The sequence below is a fragment of the Halichoerus grypus genome, chromosome 5 (assembly GCF_964656455.1).
Source record: "Halichoerus grypus chromosome 5, mHalGry1.hap1.1, whole genome shotgun sequence".
NCBI classification, from domain to species: Eukaryota; Metazoa; Chordata; class Mammalia; order Carnivora; family Phocidae; genus Halichoerus; species Halichoerus grypus.
This window is the reverse complement of record NC_135716.1, coordinates 96,422,862-96,448,995: the sequence shown is the minus strand read 5'-3', so window position 1 is coordinate 96,448,995 and position 26,134 is coordinate 96,422,862. Positions and strand designations below refer to the sequence as shown.

The 26,134-nt window shown below is 48.8% G+C and overlaps 1 long non-coding RNA gene across 2 annotated transcripts; it reads right to left on the bottom strand.

Annotated features, from left to right (window-relative positions):
• Positions 1 to 1,479: 1,479 nt before the first annotated feature.
• LOC118525631 (uncharacterized) lies at positions 1,480 to 25,933 on the bottom strand. 2 transcript variants are annotated; one of them, XR_004912258.2, is made up of 3 exons: positions 25,721 to 25,933; positions 2,550 to 2,649; positions 1,480 to 2,013 (listed from the first exon to the last, which is right to left on the bottom strand). It is a non-coding gene; the product is annotated as an uncharacterized LOC118525631 (long non-coding RNA). The 2 variants fall into 2 exon arrangements; XR_013447990.1 differs by lacking the exon at positions 25,721 to 25,933 and adding an exon at positions 3,084 to 4,339.
• Positions 25,934 to 26,134: the final 201 nt, after the last annotated feature.

Here is a 26,134-nt window from a genome sequence, read left to right as displayed (position 1 = left end):
CTCATCAGCAAAATGAGGATACCTCATGGCTGTTGCGAGGGTTAAGTTGCTCATGGGAAGAGTTTAGCCCCTGGCAGACACCCCACAAATGATGGTTTCTCCACTGGCTTCCCTGTGAAAGTCTCCGTGACTCCCAGCCTCGAGCTTAGCTTGTGGCTGCTTCTCTAAGAGCCCGATCAGCAGGTTTGGCTGGCCCATTCTCTCTGACTCCCAGTGTACCCCACTCCTCACTTGCCCTGAGGTTTCAGCCATTCCTACGCCTTCAGCAAACTGTCCCCCAGTCCCTGCTCCACACTCCTTCTGGAAGCCTCCGCTGCCCAGCGCTGCAAGGCTCTGTTTCTCCTTCTGGCTACATCGGGTCCTCATGTCAATGGAAGCACAACGGATGTCCATTAGATAAAACCTCTACGTTTTCCTTGCCCTCCTTTGTTGAAATGAAAGCCGTGGACCGAGAAAAGCTCTTGGGGGAGAATGAATAATCGTGCTAATTGGTAACATGGGCCTACCATGTGCTAAGCACCCCCAGTGCAGTGGGAGGCTAGATCCTCACAGCTCTGTGAGCCAGTTTCTTCATAGGTACCATTTCAGGGGAAAGGAAACTGAGGCAGAGACAGGGGAAGCAATCAGCCTGAGGTCACTAAGCGGTGGCTCTGAGACATGAATCAGGTGTCTGTGACTCTAGGACAGACACCCTTGGCCCCCACACCACGCTGCTCGGGTTCAGCGAGCAGCCCTCCAATTTTATTTCCGTCTTTGGGATCTTCCTCTGACCCCTGACTCCTGTCCCAACTGATTGGCCTCAAGGGAATGTCATCCTCCTTCCCCCCCTTTAAAGCCTGATTTAAGTGTCAACAATGACTAGAGAGAAATTAAGAAAAGAAGGAAAGAAAGAAAAAGAAACGTAACACTGTTGTGCTAGGGCTCAGGGTGTGGGTCCCGCCCTGAGAGGTCTGTCTTGGTTTGGACGTGCTGTGTGAGAAAAAGAACATGGACCCAATTCCCACCTCTGACACTTGCTAGCTGTGTAAACTTGGCCAAGTTATTTAAACCCTCTGAGCCTCGGTTTCTAATTCGGTGCGTGGGACAGCGGAACTCCTCACAGGGCGATCGGGATTAAATGAGTTATAGTGGGCAGCCAGCTAGCTTAACCTAGCTAGCTGTTTCATCACGGTTAGCTCCCTCCAGCCCTAAAGAGGTCACCAGTTCTTATTTTTGGCCACGAAAGAACAGCTGGAGTGCCCTCTTGATCCCTCCCTGGGGGCAGATCAAACCCCTAATGGCCACTCCTTTGCCCTTCAGTCAGGTTTCCTGCTTGGGGGCCGTGCCTTGCCTTCCGTGGGGTGAGCTGCCAGTGATCTGAAGTTGTCGCTTCCTGAGCTCTGTGACTACAGTCACTGAAAGGAAGAGTTTATGACAGGGTGCATCCATGCCCCCCCAACTCCCAGCCCCCAACACACACACACACCGAGGCACTGCAGGTACAAGAGGGAGGGTCTCTTCATTTCTGCCACCACAATTCATGAGCATAGAGGACTCCATCAGGTGTCACTCCCAGAGCAGTGGCTCTCCTTCCTTGCATGACTGTCACCTCCGCTGATGCTTGGTCCACCACCAACCCACTGGGCCCGCTGTGGCAGCACCGCTCCCTCTGGTCCACAGGAAGCAGGTCAGGGAGGCGTGGAATGTGGGTCCAAGCACCGGGCTGACAGCTGTCCATAGGTCGTTTGATGGAATCCCTGGCACCACCTTGGGGGAAAGATGCCATGATCTCTATTTTATAGATGAAGATACTCACAAAGGACAAGTCGCTGTCCAGGGTAATTTAGCTGGTAAGTGGTGAGGCTGGGATGGAACTCAAGAGGTCTGACTCCACAAATCACTGTTCCATTCTGTTGCCCACTTCGACCGGTAGCCGGGTGCCAGCCCTCTGGGCTCGCTTCCTGGTCTTAGGATCATGGCTTCAGTCCAGCGGACCTTCCAGACCTGTAGGGCGTGCTGTCGAGTTTGTCCAACCTGATGGGAGGTCTTGTTTTAGAAGCTGGGTGGTGGTGGAGTCAAGACTCGGGCCCTGGAAGTCTCCACCCTGTGCCCTTGCCTGGAGCAGCTCTACTGATGCTTGTCACATCTGCAGGGCCCGGGGCTGAGCATCCGTCCCCCTGGGGCTTTCGTCTTAGCATGCAGAGCTGTGTGACCCAAAGTCACTCGCTCAACCTTTCTGTGCCTCGGTCTATTTGTAAGATGGGAAGGATAGCATTTGTCCCCTGGCTCCCCTTGCTTCGTAGGGTTTAAAAAGAGAGTGGAAGGAGGGAAGGGAGGGAAGAAGGAAGGAAACTAACATTCACTGTTAGTGTGTATTAAAATCTCATCTGTTAGCATCGAAGAGGAGAGTTCATGTGAATGCACTTGGAAAAGTGGGAAGCCTGGTGAGTGAGGAAGAGTGTGACCTTTTGTTGCTGCTGTCATGATTGTGCCCTGCCAGTGTGCATCATGTCTGATGTCCAAGGACTTCCCCTGGAGTGGAATGAGCATTATCCCAGCCCCCTACTTACCTGAGGGCCGCCTCCTGCAGGAAGCCTCCCAAGATTAACTCCTGCTGCCTCCAAGGAACTCCTCTGTGGAGGTCTGGGCCTTGGCTCCTGTACTGCAAGTCTTGGCCAAAAAAAAAAAAGGCCATTAAGGAATGATTGAAGGGGGTGGACTTTTCCTTCCCTTTTGGAGCCACTATTCTGGGTCAGGCACCATGCTGGTCGTCTCACCCTTTCGCCCATGCCGATAACAGCCAAAGGCAGAATGGGACAGCGCTTGAAGTACAACCCCTGGTGCCGGTGGGTCTAGGGCCCAACCCCAAGCCTGCCATGTTTTAGCTCCTGGACTCAGTTCCTCACCATAAACTCTCACTGGGTGGCTGGGATGTAAAGCATCTAGAACAGGGCTTATCCCATAGCACATGCTAAGTGTTGCTTTCGGCAGACCATCCTTGGCATTGTTGCCATGTTTTCTCTTTTAGGAATGAAAGTGGAGAGGTTTATGGTGGGCTGTGACAGGGACGCCTTTGGTGTTCCAAACCACATCCCCTGGACCACCTGTAATTTCAGCTGCCTGTGGAGGGCAGTTCCAAGCACGCTGGCGGTGTCCCCTTCAATCACTGTGTCTTTCGGCTTTTCTGACTCAGGACTCCTTCTGAAGCCGTGGTGGCTTGCTCAGGCTGCCTGCAGTGGCCTGGATATTGGCGGGGTGGGGGTGGGGGTGCACCTCTGAATGTCCCAGCCTGCCGTCTGTAAGAGGGACGATTCATACTGTACAGCGGGCTCCTTGGATGGCTCCCATCTCTACGGAGCCCCGGTGGCTCAGAGGTAATCAGCTCAATCACGTGAGCCAGCTGGCCTGGGTCAGGTCAAGGTCCTGAGCAAAGGTTTCCCAGCTCCTTGCGCTTGTGTTCCAGGCAGCTGAGCTGGCTCCCGGCCCTGCCCACGGCTGGCTCCCTGGGTGCTCTGTCTTCAGCCCAGGCCTGTCTCCAGAGCTGCAGACTCATCAGCCTCACTTTCCAGGACTGCGTCTCCCTAATATTCCCCTGGTTGGGAGAAAGACCACCTTTTTCCCTGTTGCCGAAACCAGAAACTCGGGAGCCCTATCAGCTCTCTTTGCTTCCCCCACCCCGACATCCCCTGCACTCAGTCCATCCCTTGGCCATGGCAACTGTTCACTTCTCTCTGATTCCCTCTCCCTCCCCTGCTACCCTGGTTTCAGCCACCAGCAGGCGGGGTCTGAGCCACTTATGTTCAGACTAGCTCCCCCTGGTCCTTTCTCCCCATGGTTGCCATAGTGATCTTACTAAAGTGTAAATCCAATCATGCCACTTACGTCTTAACTCCTCCTTGGCTCCCTATTGCTGTGACCCGGACTACATGTTCTAAAAGGCAAGCAGAGCCCTTCATGATCTGGTGTTCCCCCCACCCCCATGTTGTCCCCATCTTAAAAGTCTATACTGGCATCAAACTAAACTGCCCTGACAGCTCTACCTGGCTTCAAACAGACATATTAAATCAAGTCCTAAAGTCAGACAGACCTGGGGTTGAGTCCTGGCTCTGCTGCTTGCCACTCACGTGACCTCAAGGTGGGGTATTTTTCCTCTCTGAGCTCCAATCTGTAAAATGGGACTAATGCCTAATGCTTGTTCTGAGGACCAAATGAGACAATGTGCACAGAGATTTTATCTTAGTGCCTCACCTGCAGGATGGGCTCAAGAAATAGGAGCTTCCAAATAGTTCTAGGTCTTCCTGCTTTGGCTAGCAGCCTCTCACCCAGAACACCCTGGTTCCCTAACCCCCATCACCCCAATGACTACTTTTTAAAAGACTTATTTTTAAAGACTTATTTATTTATTTGAGAGAAAGAGAGCATGAAGGGGTGGGGGGAAAGGAGGGGCAGAGGGGGAGTGAAAGAGAATTCTCAAGCAGACTCCCTGCTGAGCGTGGAGCTCAATCTCAAGACCCTAAGATCATGACCTGAGCTGAAATCAAGAGTCAGCCCCCCAACTGACCAAGCCACCCAGGTGCCCCCCAGTGACTCCTTTTCTAATATTTAACTCATGTCACATCCTCCATGAAGCCTTTCTGGAACCCCTCCCTGGTCTCCACCCATCAATGCAAAGCCTGCACGCTGCCCAGGGCACAGACCCATCATACTGAGTTCTGGAGGCCCGTCTCTGTCCCCATGCTATCTTCCACTGGGCAGGAAGCCTCCTGAGGGCAGGTGCATGTGTCTTCTGCCTGCATCTGTGTGTCTGGTCCAGACCAGGCATAGAGCAACGGCCCCAGCAGTGTTTGTGAACCGGTGAACGTTGGCAGATGCACCGACTCTGCTGCGCCCCACAGCTTAACAATCCCCAGACGGGGCATCTCCGGAAGGCCCCTGCTTCTGAAGAACTCGTTCTCTTGGGGCACTGCTGGGGTAATTGCTCTTGGGGCCTTGCCGTTCTCTGAAAATGACTCTAACTTTCAAGTGGGCCTCACACTGAGGTCCCCGGAGAAGAGCCCTTTGACCCAGGTGTGGCCCGATCAGCCCAGAGCGGCGGGGGGTGGGGAGGGCTGGGGTGGGGGCTCGCACTGCTTTTGCTGCACGAACGCAGCCTGGCACACACTGAATCCTTAGTGTCCACGTCCCGTGGCTGGTCCGTCTGGGCCTGACTGTTACTCTGACCCCATGTCCTCCTTCTCACCTCTGTACTGCCTTAGTCCATGGACCAGGGGAATAGAGCAGACAAGCGAGAAGCAACTTAATAGGGAGAATCCACCGGCCTGGCAGTTGCAGCCCCAGCTCTGCCATTACCTGGGTGACCTTGGGTTTGTGACCATGGGTAAGTCAATTCCCTTCTTTGAGCCTCAACCTCCTCATCTGTAAAATGGGAAAGACAACATGATATATATGACCCCCTTCTTGAGCTAGGACTAGTTCTTCAACCTCATCCCAGCTAAGGAATGGGAGCCCCATGTAAACAAATGGATATATCTCATTAACTAGTATCATAAGTGCTCCTAGGATAACTGTTTTTGCTGAGAGGACATTGAGGCTCAGAGAGGCGTGTGACCTGATCAAGGTCACAAGGCTCATTCTAGATAGGATTCACGCCCAGGCCCCTCTGACCCCCAAGTCAGCAGCCCCCATCACATCTCACTTCCTGCTTAAAAAGGGAGGAAGGAATTTTGGAGATGCTAAATCACTTTGAAATGAGTCCTGAAAAAATTCAAAACAGTGCAAACTTGATGCTCAGCGCATCTTAATGATGTTCTCTGAATCCAAGAAGGGTCATTACAAGGGGAACTCAGGGATTCTTCAGCTCTGAGGCCCTACGGAGAGAAAATGGGCTGACCCTGCAGCAAGAGAGATTGGGTAGATGGAGGATAACGACAGGCCTTATGGGACGTTTGACAGACCAAGGGACCCAAGGAAATCATAAAGAACAAGGCGGGGGCCTGACTGCCACACAGTCAGGTGTAGCCTTCCCCCTAAAACTAAGGAGGTAGAGTCGGGGGAGTGAAAGATTGGAGAGGAGAGTATCAGGTGGCAAATATGTGTTTGTTGAATGGAATGAGCTCTGGTCTCGAGAGGCAGCAGGGCCTTGTCCAGGGAGCTCAGATCTGAGGTTCTGGATGACTCAGCCTCTCTGCCCCAGCTTTGAATTAGGGACAAGGGAAAACAGAGAATAGAGGTGATGAAGCCATCTTGGCAACTTTCCTGGTGTTGCAGAGCCAGATGCACCCGGAAGAATGAAGGGAAGTGGACAAAGGCCTAGGGAGGTGAGGGATGGCTAGACAGAGGGACAGGGAGTTGGAAACGGTGTTTTTCCCTGCCCCTGCAAACTCCCAGCCCTGGCTTGGCTTGCCTTCTGGTCTCTGGAAATTCTGGAATCATCCAACAGTGCCTCTCAGTGGCCACGTGGGAGAGGTGCAGAGAGATGCTCAGGAAAGCCGAAATTAGACGGGAGAAAGGAAAAGTACTAAGGCTCCCAGAAAAATAGAAAGCTCTGTGTTTCTTCCTCCCTTGAGGATGTGGCGCAGGACTCCCCACAGGTCTCTAGTTCTAGGCAGAGCTGTCCTGTAATGGTCCACACACCCCGAAGGACTTCCTTTCTTCTCTCAACTCTGGCACTTAGAAGCTGCCGGGTTAAACCAGTGCTCCCCTAATCCAGAGGTCCCCAGGCCCCCCTGGGCATGGACCTGAAGACACAAGGTGTCTGCAGCCCTTCCCCCAGGCCCCCCTTTCTCGGGTGATGAGGGGATGAGAATGGAGCTGCCAGCTGGCCCTCCCCCTGCGTTGATCTGGTCATGGTCAAGGTCATGGTTGTAGTGAGGTTAGCACGATGGGTCTCTGGGGCAGCAGTGGAGGGGGCTGGAAGTCACTTCACAATGGACTGCATACCATTTCTCTTCCAGCTGCACCTTCTTTGTGGTTCATGAGCTTTTAGGAAAGAAGCAGAGCTCTTCCTCTAAGAAAGGTGGGTCCCCAGAGTTAGATCGTAAAGAAGGTGGCATGGTTCCTAAGAAAAACACAATAGAATCTGGGGGTAAAACCCTTCTGCCCAGGATTATGTTAAGTATAATACTGAACAGAGGTGGGTACTATTTTCATTCCCATTCTACAAATACAGAAACCGAAGCTTGGTAAGGTTGAGTTACTGGCGGACGGCCACATAACCAGTAAACAGGTGCGAGAGACTGGAGATGGTCTGTGGTCTGTCTGACTCACCAGCCCCAGCTCTAAACCAGGCACAAGCTCCAGGACCACGGGGGACACGACTTGTAGGCTTGACTTGTGGGAGGTGCTCAACAAACATTAGTGAAAGTAGATCCTTCAAGTTGTCAGCAAGTGACTCTGACTCAGGGCAGAATGAATTGGCTGCAGTTGAAGAATAAAGTATGAAAGTGCCTAAGACAAGGCAAGCCTTCATAAAAGACGGGGTATTGGAGAGGTGTCCTCATGAAGAATGTCCAAAGGCCTTGAACGGGTGTTGAGGCGAGGGTTGGGGCTTTCTGCATGGGGACATCTGCACACCTCACCCCTGCATTCACTCCCTGCAGAAACGCTCTCCGGACCAGCCTGTCTCAAACAGGCACCCCTGCCCTGCCCCTTATCATGCTGTAGTTCTCTCCATAGCATTTATCTCTACCTGTCAATTAGCTATTTACACATCCATTTATTGTCTTATTCCCTGCTGCTAGAATACAAATTCTATGAAGAGGGATTTTGAGGATTTTGCTCTTTCTTGTATGCCCAGTGCTTGGGATGCTGAGGCTCATCAATATATCTTTGTTAAATAAATGCCTAAATGGATGAGTAGATTCCAGGATAAGGGGACAAGAGGGACAGAACACGGAAGCAGTGTTGCCTGGTCCAGGAATACCGAGTCATACAATAGGACTGGAGGGAGCAGCGTGGAAGGACACGGGGAGACAGGAAAGGTCATTCGGGAAGATTGGGGAAGGCCTCGAATGCCATGCTGAGGAGTTTGATTTATCTTGTCCTATAGATGAGAGTGAACTTTTGAGGGTTTTGTGTAGGAGAGTGACAGGATCCAGCTAGATTTTAGAAAGATAACTTAGGAATGTAATATAATTCGTAATGAAATTTGTCATGAAGATGTAGTGTGGGGGCTGATCTGAGAGCAAAAGCAGGAACCCAGTGAGGAGGAGGTGTTGACAGGGAGGAAGGGCGACAGGAGGAAGGGACTGAGCGGTGGTCAGGGTAGTAAAGAGAAAAAATCAATGGGGAGCCACTATGGGGGAGTCAACAGGACTCGGTGGTCGGTGAGATGGAGAGGGGGAGGGAGAGCGGCGAGGCCTTTGGCCAAGCGAGAGTCTCAGAATGGTGGCACGTGTGTGTGCCCCTGTACGTGTGAGCTCATGTGGGTGTTGGGGGATGAAGCTCATGGCAAGGGGTGGTCTGGCAGACATGGGCATTGCAGGGCTGCTATGGCTGGCCGGTCCTTGGCAACTAGGCAGGCCACAATGCTGGCCTGATGCTCAGGGGAGAGGCCAGGGGCTGGGGATGGTGTATTTGGAGCTGTGGGGGTTGGGGGGGGGAGAAAGAGATCCTCCAGGATGAGAATGTAGATGGAATGAGAAGAGAAGAACACCCACATTATGGGGAAAGGAAGAGAGAGGAGGGGGAGGACCCATGGAGCCGTGGTCAGTGGGGCAGGGGGAAGGCCTGAGAGCCGTGACCCAGACAGCTACGTCTGGGCTGGGGCCTCCCTGACATGCTCACCTCCCCCACGGACACGACTTCCACGGCATCTGAGCCCTATGGCCCTCTCCTTGGTTCCCACACAGAAGCGTAAGACATAGCAGGGTCTGACACCACCGGGGCCCTAGTTCGGGTCAACTTTTGTGCCACATTAGGGCCAACACTTCTACTTCAGGAGGAAGAAATCATTTATTAGTGGCATCTGTGGAGCTAAACATAATGCATGTTAAAAAACTGGAAAAATCTCATTAGAGTTTTCTCCAAAGTAGCCCTATCCTTCCCATTCATCTGTTTGGAAGAGCGGACTGCAGTCTAGAGATGGGACCCAGTGTCCAGATGTGGGTTTTGGGGAAGGGGGGCCAGAGGAGTTTTGAACAGGGTTCGTGACCTGGAAATACCTGAGCTCATGATGGACAAAGGGCGGCGGGCAGTGCCGGGCACTATGCCTTCAAGGAGATGTGGTGGCCGCCTCCTTCACATGGCTCGCTGACTGGCAGGGGAGACAGACTTGCAGACATCAGGAGATGGGTGCAAAGATGCCATGGGAGCCCGACTCACTCTGCCAGGTGGCTGTGGGGGTGGAGACACAGAGAGGACTCGGACTTGGCCTTGGAACGTATGGTCTTGCCTCCTCCCTGCTGGGGTTCACAGTCCACACTCTCATAGTAGGATGGGCTCAGCCACATGAAGAGAGACCTGCCAGCTTGCATAAAAGGGTTTTCTGATCTTCTAATTATTTTTTGGAGGGTCTGAGGAGCCCAGAATCTCAAGGTTTACTCTGACTTTGCCATTTAGTTGAGGCGTGGCCCTGGAAGATCAGCGATGCCCTTTGCTCTTTCTGTTTGGAATAACTGCTCTGGATGGACTTTCCTACTGGGAGGTGGGATGGAGGAGGTGTGGCCCTCCAATGGGAAAGAGACCCAGGGGGGTTTATGAAAGAGACATAACAAGAGGAGGAAAAGGATAGAGAGCCCTGCTCAGGTGCACTTGACGTCATTACCTAGATTGCCAATAGGCAACTCAATTCCCAAATGGAATTCTCCTTTCTGCTCCCTTGCCCCCAAACCTGACCCTCCCCCATGTCATTACCATTGCTCACTCAGTTGTTCAGGCCCAAACCCTGGAGACAGCCTTTTACTAAGCCATCAGCGAATCCTATTGTCTCTACCTTCAAAATGTATTCAGACTCTGATGTCTTGGCTCCTCCAAGGAGCGAGGCAGGTACCAGATACTTCTATCTCTCACCTGGGCTCCCAACAAATCTCTCTGCTTCTACCTGTGCTTGCAGAGAAGCCAGAGTGAATTTTTTAAAAATGTAAATGAGGTTGTGTCATGCCTTTGTTCAGAATCCAATGGTTGTTTACTGGCCTTAGAACTAAACCTACAGCTCTTCTGTGGCCTGGAAGGCTCTGCACCATCTGTGCCCTGGATACCTTTCTGACCTCATTTCCAACCACCTCCCGTGTGCACTTGGCTGGGCCAGCTGCCTCTTTGCCTATCCCCAACCCCAGCAAGCATATCCCTGTTGCAGGGCCTGTGCATTGGCTGTTCCCACTCCCTGGAAGACTCTTACTCCAAACATTCTCAGGACTTGCTTCCTTTATGGGGTCTCTGCTTACATGTGATTTCCTAGGAGGAGCCTGGCACATATTGAAGGTATAAATGAATGAATGAATGACTGATAATACCTGTATTAGCCCGGTGCCTGGCACATAGGAAGGGCTTAATAACCGGCATAGAATAATAGCCTGGCCTAAGCTCTCTAGTCTTGGCTGTGAAATCCGCTCCCACCCCCAGCGGTTCCACGGGACCTACACAGAGGTGGAAATCAGCTCAGCAGAAAGGACCAGATGCATGTACTGTGCATAGCCACCAGAGGGCGCCACACGCATCGGCAACTGCACACTGCGGCACAGGCTGCGTCTGCCGCAGCCTGGGGCCGTTAGAGCCACCCTGCCCAAACCCCGCAAGCTTCCCCAAAACGGGAGAAATGGGAGGTAGACATTCTGAACCAGCACCTGGCTCCCTGCATACCTGCTAGCCGAGGGCTTCTTAAAAAGAGGCAGGTGAGATTTTGAAGGTTAAAAATATTTTTCCCCCCACTTATTTATTTTATTTGTTTTGAATCAAGATTTCTTTTATTGGCAAGTGGTTTACCATGGTTACCTTTAGGGGTGAGGTTTATGATGGGAAGGAGGCCCGATGGGACTTTTGGGTTTTATTCCACTTATTTGTCAAACTCCAAACCCCAATACCTCCAGTTACCTGAGGTCCTGTTACTGACATCAATCCTCCCACTCCCCATTCTGCAAATAATGTCCAGAAACTGGAACTTTAGTGTAGTTAAGTAACACAAACGCCTCTGCCCGACAAACCCATTTAAGCACCTACCCCTCCAGGAGCAGCATTCCCAGCCTCTCCAGGCTTTGACTTGGGTCTAACGCCCTAGGAGGCCACTGTTTTCGTGCACTCATCTCCCATAGCAAGTGCTGCTCTGAACTGTAGTTGTGTGACTTTCTCGAGAGGGGAGGGAGAGAGGGGGGTAGATAGAGAAAGAGCGAAGAAGGAGAGAGACAGGGAGAGGGAGAGAGAGGTTAAGCACTCACTTGGTGAGTACCCAGGGCCAGGAGGCTATCAGACTTCCTGGCCCCCAGACCAAATTTGACTCACAACCTGTCCTCATACTTACCATCTCTCCTCCGGACTCCTCCCTTCCCCTCTGGGTGAATCCTGTGCAGGCAGGTGAGCCCTCAGTACAGCGGTGTCTTAGTGGTACCTCCCCACTTCTTGGGCACATCCAGCATGCTGGAAACCCACTGCTCACTTCCCCCAATCCCATCCCGGTCCTCAGGTGTGTTTTGGAGCACTGGGATTGGTGGAATGTCTTCCTGATGGTAAGCAAACTCTCTCTCCCAAGCACAGCTGCCCATGATCTCGCCTGCCTGTCCTGCTGCTCCTTCTCAGGGGCCGAAACTTGTGTCACTGAGAATAGGGTCTTTACTTAGCAGAAGGCCAGAGAGTGGGAGTGGGCAGGCATGACAGGGCAGGGAGTGAGGTGGTGAACTCCTGGTCTCGCCAAACAACAACCTGAGGTGAGGATGTGGGTGGGAGTTGAATAGGGGATCAGGGCCAAGTAATACCTGAAGTGGGCTTAATCAGGCTCCCAGGTACTCCCACCCTTTATAGCTCTGTTTTTTGGTCATTCCCACTGAAAACTCCTTTTAAAATATCCTCCCCACCCACCCCCAGGAACCCCATGTGTGGGATCATTTTGCCTGCAAAACAAACTGCTTTTATTATGTAATGATGAGTGTGCCTATCCACTGTAAGCAATGTGAACATTTATAACAACCAACATAGCTTCTGGGTAGCATGAGAGGCTGCTGACTGCCTCGCTCAAGTGTGAGAATTCAGTCCAAAGTAAAGCCACTTGACATTCTGTTTTGCCTGGGCAGCCTTGTTACAAGTAAAGGTGTGACTTTTCCTCAGGGTTTTTGAAATTCTAAAATAACTAGAGTGCTGCAATATTATCCCCTTGGACACCAAGTCTCTAGAGATTCCTAAGTGTGGACCCTGGCTTTGGCATCTGACATGTTTTGTCCTTCAAAGTCCTACTCCTTGGAATGCTGTTCTTTGGTGGATGAATACGGGTACATTAGCTAATTTTTCACAAGCTTCCATAAAAAAGTGGATTAGTGGACTAATTTTAACTCTAGCCCTCCCAGGTAGCATAATGCTTTAGCTCAATAAAATACAAGTGTCTTTGGAACATAAAAGTATAAGTTCATTAAAAACAACAACTGGTAAGATTTCCAGCTATGGCAAATCCTCTCATCCAAAAATAATGTTAAACCAGACAAAATTGTCAAAAACAATCATTTCAGGGCTCTGAAAATTGATCAAATACAAAATAACACATTGAAAAATGTTTATTCATAAAAAAAATTGTTGCACTCCTGGTCAGAACAATGGGAGTCTGTGGTGTTCTTGTTCAGATCTGCCCTCCTACCTCCAAGCCTGGGAGAGGCAGAGCTACCAGAGTGTGGCTGGCTAGGAAAACCAACAGTGTCATTGCTGGAGGAAGCTCTCTTGATTTGGAGGGGAGGGCAAAAGTCCCATGTTCAGTGGAGTTTTCAGTAAAAGTAGCAAATGTGGAATGAAACAAATGGGAAAGCCTACAGCCCTGTTTGCTTGAAGATTCATGCTGCTTGGGGTGGGCAGCAGACCAGTAGAGTACTCAGAAATTTAACAGGAAAATCTGGAAATAAGATAGTCACAGAGGGACTAGATAAACACTCCACACATCTCTGTCTGACTGGGAGGCTGTGCTCACGCACAGGCAGGTTCTGGGAGGATCCAGTGGGAAATAAAAGCTGACTTAAGAACCTGCCTGAGCTTTGAATTTGCTCCTCAGCCCACACTCAGATCCATAGGTAAGGGGTAGAAGCTTTACTGGCTCAGGTGCTTGAGTACAGTCTCTGACCAATCATTGGCTGATCATTAAGCTATGCAGACCAAGGTAGTCCTTCTAAAGACAGGCAAAAAAAAAAAAAAAAAAAAAAGGAATGGGGCGGGGGGAAACTGAGCAGACCCATCAGTGAGGCACATTGCAGAGAGACAAATAACCACAAACTAAACCCAGACAAGTTACTCAAAAGACAAAACCAAACCAAACCAAAACAGTAAAAAATTCTCAGAGGAAAAAAATCAGAACCCAGAGTTGCTACAAAATATTACCTAAGAATTTCCAGTTTCAACAAATTATAAGACATTCAAAGAAATAGGAAAATGTGCTCCATACTCAGGAAAAAAAGCAGTTAAAATGGTCCTCCGTGGGCCCAGATTTTGGATTTAGCAGAAAAGATTTCAAAGTAGCTATTATAGATGTTTAAAAAATTAAGCATGTTTAAAGAATTAAAGGAAAATATTATAAAAATGGTTCAAGTAGGGAATCTAAATAAATAAATAGAAACTTTAAAAAAGGACCACAGGTTTCACTAAAAAGGCTTAACAGCATATTTGAGATGTCCGAAAAATGGTTAACATGAAAAAAGATCAGTAGAAATCATCCACTATAAGGAACAAAGAAAAAAAAAAAGGAAGCAAAGTCGACAGAGGACTATGATATCTTCGGGACAATAGCAAGTGTGCCCCCAAAATATGTAATGAGACTCTCAGAAGGAAAGGAAAGAGAGAAAAAAGCAGAAAAAAATGTGTGAACAGAAAGTTGCTGAAAACCTCTCAAATTTGATAAGAAACATTAATCTATAGATCAGACAAGCTCAACAAACCCCAAACAGGGTAAACACAAAGAGATCCACACCTAGGCACATGATAATCAAACTTTTTTTTTTTTTTTAAGATTTTATTTATTTATTTGAGAGAGAGAGAGAATGAAAGAGAGAGCATGAGGGGGGGAGGGTCAGAGGGAGAAGCAGACTCCCCGCCGAGCAGGGAGCCTGATGTGGGACTCGATCCCGGGACTCCAGGATCATGACCTGAGCCGAAGGCAGTCGCTTAACCAACTGAGCCACCCAGGCGCCCGATAATCAAACTTTTGACAGCTAAAATGAAGAGAAAATTTTGAAAGCAGCAGGAGAAAAATGCTTCATCACGTACAGGGGAGAAAGCATGTGGTCAAAAACTGACTTCTCCCAAGAAGCAGTGGAGGCTCCAAGGCAGTGGAATGATACATTCAAAGTACGGGGCAAGGGGAGTCAAACAGGAATTCTACATCCACTCAAACATCCTTCAAAAATGAAGTCAAATATAACTAAGAATATTATTTTAAAAGAATAATACAAAAAAGATAAATTAAAAAAGAAAAGCCTAATGCATCCAAATTTGTGGGATGCCATAAAAGCAGTAGTTAGGGGGAAATTAATGGCATCATATGCCAATATTAGAAAAGATCTCAAATCATTGCCCTGAGTTTCCACCTTAAGAAACTAAAAAAAAGGGGGAACCAGTGAAGCTCAAAATAAGCAAAAGGAAGGGAAAAAAGAGTAGGGTGGAAATGAATAAAATAGAAAATAGTAAACAGTAGTGAAAATATACACCCTCTCACTCATAATTAAGAGGAATTGCATATTAATACTACACTGAGACATCATTTTTTTTCACATCAATTCGGCAGGAATTCAAGTTTGACTATGTACTTGGTTTTCTGGGCTCTGAAGAAATAGGGACTCTCATCAGTAGGTTGTTGATAGGAGTGTTAATTGGTTCGACCCCCCATGGAGGGCAATTTGGCAATAGTTTTCAAAATTACAAATGCATTTACCCATTGAGCCAGTAATCCCATCCTAGGAATTTATCCTACAAGTATACCCGCATATATCATCAGAATGATGATGAATGACATGGTTTCTCCATGTAGAATGACTGTGATAGTAAGACTGGACATAGCCAAAGTGCCCATCACTAGGGGCTTGGTAAAACGGATGGTGGTATATCCACATATGGAATACTCACTACTGTAAAAAGAAAATGAGTAACTTTATGTTTGGATATAGAAAAAAAAAAGCTCTGGATATATTATAAAGTGAAAAAAACCAAGGGGAAAACAGAATATTTAGTATGCTACCATTTGAATATAAAAGTCAGAGGAATAAAAATATACATTTGTATTTGTTCATATCTGAACAAAGAAATACTAGAAGGATATAAAATAAATTAAACTAAGTGGTTACCTCTAGGGGTTATAAAATAGGGTGGTCAGGGCAGAGTGAGAATGAGACTTTCCAATGTGTATCTTTATTATTTTGATTTTGATCTATGTGAAACATTACCCTTCAAAACAACAACAACAAAAACCCCTATTTTTAAAGGTCACCGTTAGTGGATGTTAAAAAATACATACACACAAACACTTTGAGATGCCATTCCCATAGTCCAAAGGATCAGGTACGAACTCCTAAACCTGCACTCAAGAATCTCAGTTTCTTTCTCTCCACCTCAGCCTTGCCCAGACCTCAGGCTCCAGCCACACTAGTCGGTCCTGAGTCCCTGAGAACACCATGCGCTCTGGGGCCTGAATCTTGTTCCTTCGACCTCCCTGCATGGAGTACCATTCCCTTCCTCTCAAGCAATAGTGTCTTGGGCCCTCTTGCTGCTTTCCTGGGGGGCTTTAATAATAATAAGAATGTAACAAGGATGACGATGATGGTGATGATGATGATGATGGCAGTGGTTATAACCACTCTTTCCCAGGAACCTTCTGTGTTGGCACTGTGGTAGGTGTTCTTTTGCATCTCTTTTAATCTTCCCACCAAAGAAGGAGAAATTGCTGTGTCACACACAGGAAACTCAAGCCAGAGATGGCCCCACAGAGTGACCTGAACCTTAATCTTAATGTCTGGGGTCACATGGGCCTGGGCTAGACTGCCAGCTCAGTTCCTTCCTGGCTCTGTGATTTTGGAAAGCTACATCATCTACAGAAGCTTTAATTTAATCATCAGTGAAATGGTCTTAATAAGAAGTTCCTACTTGAAGAAGTTGTTAAGGATTGGATGAGACACTGGGAAGAAAACATTCCACACATTGCTTGGCACATAGTAAGTGTTTGGTTAATGTCCAGTCACAGAGTTTGTAGTTGCAGACTCCAGCTACTACCCCATGTTGAAGTCTCCCTCCCTTGATATGTGAAGTCTTAACCACCTGAGCCTCCTGGTATCACCAACACCATGCCAGCTAATGTCACGTTATCTCTACCCATTTCCATGTGTCCTTATCAGTTGGATTGTAAGTGCTCAGGACCAGGACTAGCCCTGCATTTCTCTGTATGGACACTCCATGATCGAACCTGGCACTTAACAGAGATGCTCATTGAAAGTTTGATGATTAATTAAATCTGAAGAAAGACTGTAAGCAAGGGGACAAAAGGTGGGAGAAGAAAACTAAAATAAAACTAGAGACATCTTAAAGACTAGTTTAATTTTAGAAAACACTGGTGCCAGATTTGGTCAGGAGGAAGTGAGAGGCAGGAACCCTATGAGGTGGACAGGAAGCGAAATAGCAAGGAGAGAAATGGGGAAAAGAGGTATTGAAAGTAGTCCTATGCATTGAGGAAACATTTATATTTAGAGGGGCTGCTCTTGGGCAATGTTGAGTTTCCCCTTTTCTTGAATTCAATAAGATATTGATGATTGAAATGAGATTCAAAAGCCACTGCTATTCCCAAGTGCCTTACCCAATGAAGCCTTATTGTTTCCAGATTATGGTGGTGGTTGATGGGGCTTTTCACTGATCACAGGCTGCTCGTGTGCCCTGATGGTCAGGAGAAGGCAGTGTGCAGCTGGGAATGTTAGTGGGTGTGGGTCATGCAAGGCCAAGAAGCAATCCCCAACTCTGTCCTCCACCCTGGGCATGTCCTGACTCTAGCAAAATAGATGAGGAGGAGTGAAGTGCTTTCCTCTTCTTCCATGTTCACCCTCAGAAATCCCACTCATCTTTTAAGGTTTGCTGCAAAGGATCCTTCTAGATGTCAGAACATCTAAATCTTCTAGATGTCAGAGCTGACCTGGCCATCCTCCACGTTCCACAGCACTGGTTTCTACTCTGTGATGGGGTTCACCCCAGACTGTTTCATGTGAGAGGAATGAGAAAGAAAAATTCTTCACCCTAGTCTGTGAACACCTTGAGGGCAAGGATCTTTCTTCTTCATCCTTATACTGCCTCAGGGGCCTCATCCAATGCCTGGCACCTGGTGCCTGACATATAACAGATGCCCTGTACATTTTTATTGGTCAAGTTCTCTCTTTAGAGGGCTGGAAAAGAGCAGATGATGTAAAGGGCAGGGAGCCCAGATTAGATGCCCCACCACAGTGTCCCTGTGACACCCTGGACATCCCGCATCTTTTCAGCAATCATACAAGATTCTCTTGTATGTTTTAGACCCACATCCCCTAACCAGATCCTTGAGAGCAGAGATGGACTGACTTGGGCTCAAAGCAGGCACAAAGTGAGTGCAGAATGATTGTTAAATGGTGGAAACAACTTCGCAATGTCGTCCATTGACTTAGAGCCTGGCAGAGCTATTTCCTCTAAGAGTCATGGCTTTGCACTTCAAACCCAGGAGCGAGTCCCTGGTGGCAGGACCTCACCTGCTCTCCTCAAACTCCCATCTGATTTCATTCATCTTCCAGACCAGATCCATGAGGATCTGCAAGAGTGGTTCCCAAACTTGTGCATTAGAATCTCCTGGGGGAGGTTTAAAAATTCCTGGTATCCAAGCTGCATTTCAGATCAACTAAATCAGAATGTTTGCGATGGGTAAGAGCCTGGCATCAGTGATTTTTAAAGATTCCCAGGTGATCCCAAGGGCCTCTAAGTTTTGGAACCACTTGTTTGGGAGATATTCCAATAAACTGGAAAGGTTAATTAAGGACACCCATACCTCTGACACAACATAAATGGGGTAACCATCCTAGGACATTTATCAAAGAGCAAAGAATCTGCTGTGACAGCCAGAATTTACAGATCACTGGAGAAATAGGCTCAGGTAGGCACCTCAGCATGGTTGCTCTCTTTTTCCTGTGTGCTTATTCAGTCTTGTGATTGTTTCTTGCCATGTTTTTGCCCTCACTTGACCTTGAGCAACTGGAGAGCGGGACCCATGTCTTCATAAGCACACCAAGTGCCTGACCCGCAGTGGATGAGTGATGTGTTTGTGTAATAATCATGTCCGTGAGTTCATTCATTAACTCATTGACTAATTCATTCATTTATGCAGGCACGCAGTCAACAAATGATAATAATGGCAGACAGAAGGTATAGCATGGGCAGAGAAGAGGATTTAATTAGGAAGAGAGAGAGAAAAAATATAGATTCTATGAGGAGATAGAATCAAAAGTAGGGGAGTAAAAGCCAAAGAAGAAAGGAGAAAAGAGTATTCATTCATGTAATGCAGCAATATGTAAGTCAGGCTGGAAGAAGCTTACTTTTTTTTTTTTTTAATTTTATTATGTTATGTTAGTCATCATACAATACATCATTGGTTTTTGATGTGGTGATCCACGATCCATTGTTTTCGTATAACACCCAGTGCTCCATGCAGTACGTGCCCTCGTTAATACCCATCACCGGGCTAACCAATCCCCCCTCCCCCCTCCCCTCTAAAACCCTGTTTGTTTCTCAGAGTCCATAGTCTCTCAAGGTTCTCACATTTTTTAATCAAATGGACTCAAAAGTTAGTTACCATCTATAAGTACTCTGTACTTTTTCTCCTGTTTAGTCTATTAATCATAATAAAATCAATTAATTACTATGGTACTGTTTGCATAATGTCTTTTTCCTCCTCCAGGCTGTTAACTCCAGGAAGGCAGACCTTACGCATGGCACTCACCTCCATGTCCCCAGGGCCTAGCTCAGTATGACATACAGTGGTGCTCAGTAAATATTTACCAAGTGACTCAGCAGATTGCTCATGGCTTCAGTTCTTTCTTCTATTAAAAAAATCATAATATACTCATTTCAAGGTTGTTATAAGGAATAATTAAGATAATAATATATCTACGTACCTGGTGCATGGTAAGCATTCAACAATTGTTAATTCATTATTATTATTAGGAAAGAGAAATTGCCTACTCTGTGCCAGCCTCTGTGCTAAATAATGGCCAAAAAGAGACAACTGAAAGAGCAAAGGAATTGCACCTTTTAGAAAGAGTAAGGATTTGAGGACCCCAGTGTCACCACCTTGGCAGCACAAAGCCCACTGACTGCTGGGCCCAAAGCAGGCCAGAGATGGGTCCATGCCCTGCACAGGGTCTCTATCTGAAACACTGGAGAAGGAGGGGACTAACCCTCCTTTTGGGAGGGAGGGTTACAATCAATGTTTGGAAGATACAGTCAATGCTGTTTGGGAGTTACAATCAATGCTGTGGTATTGGCCTCTTCCCTTCAATTTTCAATCCCCAGATTCCAGCCTATTGCCCTGGGGTCACCTAAACACCTGTAGTGTCCTTATTCAGAATCCTTCCCAGAGCACCTTCCTTTCACCTTCATTCCACTACAGACCCCCATATTGCTTTTGTGAAGGCTCAGAAAACCCTGTTTGGTCCTTAAGATGTGTCTCCATCAAAGTTCACCACCTTATGCCTGTCACTCATCACTATGGCTCGTGAGGCATCTCCTGTCCTCTCTGCCTTTGCTCACATCATTCCTTGTCTGTTAACACCCACCCATCATGCTCATATTTGCTGCCCCTCTTTTTCTCTCACCTCCGTGAAGACCCAGCCCAAAGCTCACCTCTAGGAAGTCTTCTAGTTTGACACCAGATGAAAGCTCTGTTGAGTGCCCCATCAGCACTTCCTTTCTTGGTAAGTGCTTTCTGGGTTTCAGGTTTGGTGGTTTGACCTGTTTGCATGATACTTTACCAACAATCTCCAGGTGTTTCCTGTTATCCCAGTAGGGGAGGGCAAGAATAGGTGTTTCTCCTCAAAGGAAAACAAGTCCTGTTCCCCTCCTCTGGCCTGTGCCCTGCATTCATCAAGCCCTTAATCATCATGGATGAGTCGAAGGGAGAAAGAAGGAGGTCTGTGAATGGTGTGGGGGGGATGAGAGCAGAGGGTACCCTGGAGAGAAGCTTTGGGGAAACCATCCAGATCCCCTGTGAACCCGAGGCTCCTTGGTGAACAGGATGGGAAGGACACTATAGAAGCCAAAAGTCCCAGGGAAATTGGATTTTTATTCTTCTTGGAAGTCTAGTGCCTTCTGAGACTTACTAAGAAAACGTAATCTCCTCTTTCATTCATTCATTTTTTCAGATCAATGTGTTGAGCACTGACTGGTCTGTAGGTATTAGGAACACACAGATAAGACCCAGTGCCTGTCCTCAAAACCCTCAAAGCCTAATGGGGACACAGGCTAGTGAACAGCCAGTTACTGTGGAGCAGGAGAAGTGCCACGAGGGAAGAAGGTGCAGGGTGCTGTGGGAGCACAGAAAGGGAGGGGCTAGGGGAGGCCATGGAAAGTTCCAGAATCAGCGACTAGGAGTTGAGCACCAAAGGGCCAGTAGGAGCTAGTTAGCCATGGGAAGAATTAGGAAGAGGAATCAGCACTTGTGAAACCGTGAGGGGAGACAGTACGGAAGGTCCAGGGATCTATAAACAATTCATTATGGCCAGAGCATCCCGTGCAGGAAATCACGGAGAGGCGCATGGAGAGGGTAGCAGGAGCCAGATATCACAGAGTCAGTCTGGAAGGCTCTGCAAAGGCTATTTGGGCTTTTCGTTGGAGGAAGATAGCCTGGAGAGATTTTAAGCAGAAGAGCGACATGATTGGATTTTCCTGTTAAGGACATTCGCTCTGGCTGCTGAGAGACAGACGGGAGTGAGTAGTGCAGGGGGTGGGGAGGCCAGAGGGAAAGCTACTGCTTGTCCCCGCAGACACCATGTGGGCATGACATGGTAAGAGATACTGCAGCGGTGGGGTCACAGGCTCAGTGACCTGAGTGGACCTTGCAGAGTCTGAGGGGTCCATGGCAGGCCTGAGGGGTGAGTGCAGTGGGATTTAGAGATCTCCTGGAGCTCAGGAGACATCTGGGGCTGGATCCCCGGGGAGATCTGGAGTCTGCATGGATGAGGCCTCCAACATGGATGAGATGACACTAGGGGCAGGATTGCAGAAGAGAGGGAAGCAGGGACATTTAGGGACCTGGAGGAGAAAGAGGAGCTGCCAGGGAAATGGAGAAGGCAGGTCCAGAGATTTGGAAGGTAAGCTGGGAGCAGTGACGGTGGAGAAGTCCCAATAGAGGTAGGCGGCAAAGTCAAAAGCAGCTGAGCTCAGGCATTTGGAGTCAGCAACATGAAGGTGGTGGTTTCAGTGGGCAGTGTGGGGCAGAGGCCTAGGCCATGGGCCAAGGGGGGAGTGGGATATGAGGAGGCAGGGAAAAGGACTCAGAGCTACCCTTGGAAGAAATCTGAATATAAAAGAAAAATTAAAATGGTGGTGATAGAAGGGGATGTCAGAGTAAAGAAGAGTCTTGTTTGTTTGAGGCTTTTTGGTTTGGGATGGAAGAAATGTATGGAGGGAAATGGTTACAGAATGAGCAGTTAAGGATGCAGGAGACGTAAGGGAAGAGAATTCGCAGAGGGAGGATGGTGGAGCACAGGCGGAGGGAGAGCCATCAGGTAGGGCTTGGGGCACTTGTTTGATGAGAGAGAGGGAGGTGGGCTTTGCTGAGAGCCAGGCTGTGTGGAGTCTGGGCTCAGGAGCTGGAGCAGAAAGCTGTTCACTGAGGCAGACTGAGCTCTGTCCGGAGCATGGTGGGAGGGAAGGACGGGGCAGCACTCTTATCCTCATGGTTCTGCCACCTTTTCCATCAGGACTCTATAGTCTAGGGAAAGGAGTCAGGAAGGCACCGTCTCCATCCAGTTCCGGGGTGTGATTTGTTGGGGAGGGAGAGTGACAGCAGTACAATGAGGGTTCTTAGAGTTGAAAATTCAGCAAGAAAGTACTTAAAGCAATGATCAAGGGCTCTGGGCCACCTACTGGCCCGAGTGAAGAGAGGAGGAGGGGAATAGGCTGGGGGAAAAGAGAATGATCAAAGGTGGAGGTGTTGATAAGGTGTCCAAGCCAAGCAGAGGGAGTAGGGAGAACTTGAGGGCTGGGTGAGATGGGGTGTTGGAGTTTACAATTCCCAAGAAGCAGCAGGTCTCATCAAAGTCCTGGATGTGACCCTGGGTGGGGAGCCGAAGTGGAATCAGAATTTGGGATCCTGGAGTGGAAGAGGAGAGGTGCTGGATGGACAGAGCACAGGAGCCTGATGTCAAGATGATGCCCGGACTTGAGGGGAAGCCTTCGGGCCAGGAACCAAGGCTTTCCATGACTGGAGAGGGACAAGGTTGTTGACAGACACTGAAGGAGGAGGGGAAGCTGGTGTTGCAGCCAGGTCCCAGGAGCTTCACTAGAGCAGGGATTTTTATAGGAGGGCAGGGGGTAGTGGCTCTGAGAAGAGGGGCATGGGGGACAATGAACCATCGCTATCTGAAAGGGCTGCAGACTACATGGCCACAGGGGAGAGTGAGATTTCCTTAAGGTGAGGAGTGCAGGCGGTGCTGGATCTAGCCCCAGCCTCAGGCCAGCTGAGATGCAGTGGCTTGCCTGAGTACACACAGCTAGAAAGTGGCTGAGACAAAATTAAAATTAACCTAATGTGTGTATTCACTTACTTTTCCTACCTGCCCGAGCTGCCCATTTGTACAGCTGTTTTGATGCATTGCAAGCTTGGTCTGCAGGTCCTTTTATTCTGGCTGGATTTGTAATATGTGTTTACCATGTGACCTTGGGAAATGCATGACATGCTCTGTGGATCTCTGTACAATGAGGGGTTGAACCATGGGTTTTCAGCCATGTCATGTGGAGCCCCAGTGACTCAGTGGAGGAGGCTAAGGAGCCCCCAGGAGCAGGATTGCAGGGAGTCTGAATGGGGATGGGCTCCTGGCTCTATCCTGGTGTCCACCCGAGCAGCTACCCTTGGATCTGCCTGAATACTGTGGTTCTGCATGAGATTTTGTTTGGAGGGAGGATTCAGCTATCCAAAATAATGTTAAAATCTGTGGTCTCACTTGGCCCTTACCCTGCATGAGCCTTTCACTGTTGTGTGCTATAGGGCATGTCCTTGGTCATGCGTCTTTATCTGTGGGCCCTTGTCAGTTTGAGTGTTAAGGACTTGGTGGGCAACTGGACAGCTCCAGGACCTCTCTGCACCGAGCTCACTGAAAAACCAGTGCTCTTCTGTGGTGGTCGTGATGCCTTCCAGAAATCTGATTTTACTAAAGTAGTTATGATGGGCTGAGGGCTCGGGTGCTCCACAGTAACTTCGATGATGAATTACATCCTGAGTCTAGCAAGTGGGACAGACAGGTCCTGTAGCCAAGGGACAAAGCCTGGACCTGTTTTTCATCACCTCACACCAGTTGGAATCCCTTGTTGCCGGGCTGGCAGCTGTGAGGGATCACTTGGCCACCAGGAAACCTTCCCAGCTGGGACCTTTGTGAGAGTCTGTGCCAGAGAAATGACATCTGTGAGTCACTGCTCAGGGGAAAACCCAGCTGCTCTGCTCAGTCCCGGCCCCAGTGGCCATGGGAAGGGCCAGCAGGCAGAGCAAGAGTAGAAGATAGGCCACTTTGCTTTTCTCAGTTTTCACAGCAGCTTCCCAGATTTGCATTTCCCCATTTCAGAAGGGAAGTTGGGAGGTGGGACTAGAAGCAAAGAGGCCCCCACCCTGTGGCAGATGGGAAAGCCCACAGCTATTGAGTGTGGAGGGTTTGGGCTGAGCTATTGGAATTATTCCTCGGACCCACTGGGTTCTCACCGTTGACTCACCCCCTTTGTTTCTGACCACAGGTGGTGACAGCCAGGCTTTTAGACTGCACATGATATGCTCTGGGCAGTGAGTGTCAGGAAATGGGGGTGAATCTTAGGATGGGCATGCTGAATCATGTTAATGTCCCCCCAGATATCAGGATAGGGGAACTGGGAAGGAGGGTGAGGTTTGTTTTGCAACACAGAGGGATGGATTCTTGGTGCCATGTGCAGTCTTCTCTGGAAGGAAGGTCAGCGAGGTGTGGGCCTGATAGCTGTAGGTGTTAGCTTGCTAACCCTGGAGCAGTCCCTGCAGGGACTGGCGTGATCCTTTGGACCATGGTGGGAAGCGCTGGTGACTGGGGATGTCACTCCCCACAACAGTGGCAATCACCTTGGAGACTGAGAAGCCTTTCACGGGCGAGAGGGACCAGAGTCTCTTCACTTAACCTGAGGCAAATCCTCAGCTCCCAACAAGCCAAGTGGCCTTGGCTTCTATTCTTGGGCAAGTCTTTGTGGGGCAGGGAGCCTGCCTTGCTCTACATGGCACACATAGACCTCAAATATAGGGCTCAGTTCCAAGCGGTGGATTTGGGGAGTCCTCTGAGCAGGTGGGAACGTGCCTGGGCCATGCCTGGAGGAACAGCCAGCATGGCCAAGGTCCTGCAAACCAACCAGGAGGGGAATGCTTGAAGCTGTTGGGGATGTTTAGTCTAGAGAAGAGGACAGGAGAATAGTGTTTTGGAACCCTTGTTGCTCCAGATGGCAGAACTGAGGCCAGCAGATGGAAATAACAGGAAGAAAAGCTGCAAATCACCAGACATAGACCTATCTAATCATTATAACACAGTAAAGCCCAGGAGTTAAGACCCTGGGCTCAAAGGGCATGGTCACGAACCTACTCAGAGATGTGGTTATGAGATCCATTCAGTGTTGACCTGCACTGTGATTTAAAAAAAATGCATTGGTAATCAATACAAATTGGGAAATTATGCTTATAAATCTATATTTATAACCTCTCTTGAAAAACCTGAAGGGCTGATCACCCAGGGGCATATTCTGTCATGGAACAATAAACCCAAAGAAGGCAGTTGCACCCCAGTCCATGACAGGTGCCACCTCCTTCCACCTTTCTTACACCTGCATGGTTTCACTGATCCACAGGTGCCCAGCCCCTCAGTGGGACTGCAGTTTGCAACCCTGCTCTACTAAAGAGCTCAGGGTTTGAATCCTGGCTTTGCCACTTTTAAGCAATTGTGATCTTAGACAAGTGAGTCAACCTCTCCAAGGCACCATTTCCTTTTCTGAATATGGGAATCATAACAATACTCCCCTGGTGAGACATGGAGTTAGAGACATGGACAGTGACTAACACAGAGTGGGACACTTGGTGAGAGCTTGGCAACTCTTAGCTGCCTGGGAGTGTCCAGCAGTGGAGGGGACAGTCTCATAAAGCCTTAGGGTTCCATCACCAACACCAGGTCTGCAGAAGTCAAGGATTGGAGAAGAGGAAAGCCACCAAAGATCTCTGAAATAAATGGGTCATGCGCCAGTTCTCCTTGGGCCCTCCCCAATGGCCAAGTCAAATGTATTGGTTTAGGGCTGACCCCGATGCTCATTAAAATCAGATTTTGTCTGAAAGGAACTTTGAGGAGCAGGAAAAATGTGTTACCTTGGGACGCCTGGGTGTCTCAGTCGGTTAAGCGTCTGCCTTCGGCTCAGGTCATGATGTCAGGGTCCTGGGATCAGGCTCCTTGCTCAGCAGGGAGCCTGCTTCTCCCTCTGCTACTCCCCCTCCTCATTCCCTCTCTCTCTGACAAATAAAATCTTAAAAAAAAAAAAAAAAAAAGAATGTGTTACCTCGAGTACCTTGCACCTGCTTGGGAGGCTGTTGTATGTTCAGAGTGAGGTGGGGTTCCGGCCGTAGCTGCCACTTCCTTTCCTGCTGCAGGATTACTTTGTGTTCACTGGCAGCATTTCCTCCCTCAGTAGCTGGCATAGGCTCATCAGTCAGCTCTGCAGACTGAGCAGTCCCAGGGCAGCCAAACCCACCCCGATCGCTTAGCTCTGTGATAGAGCCTTCAGT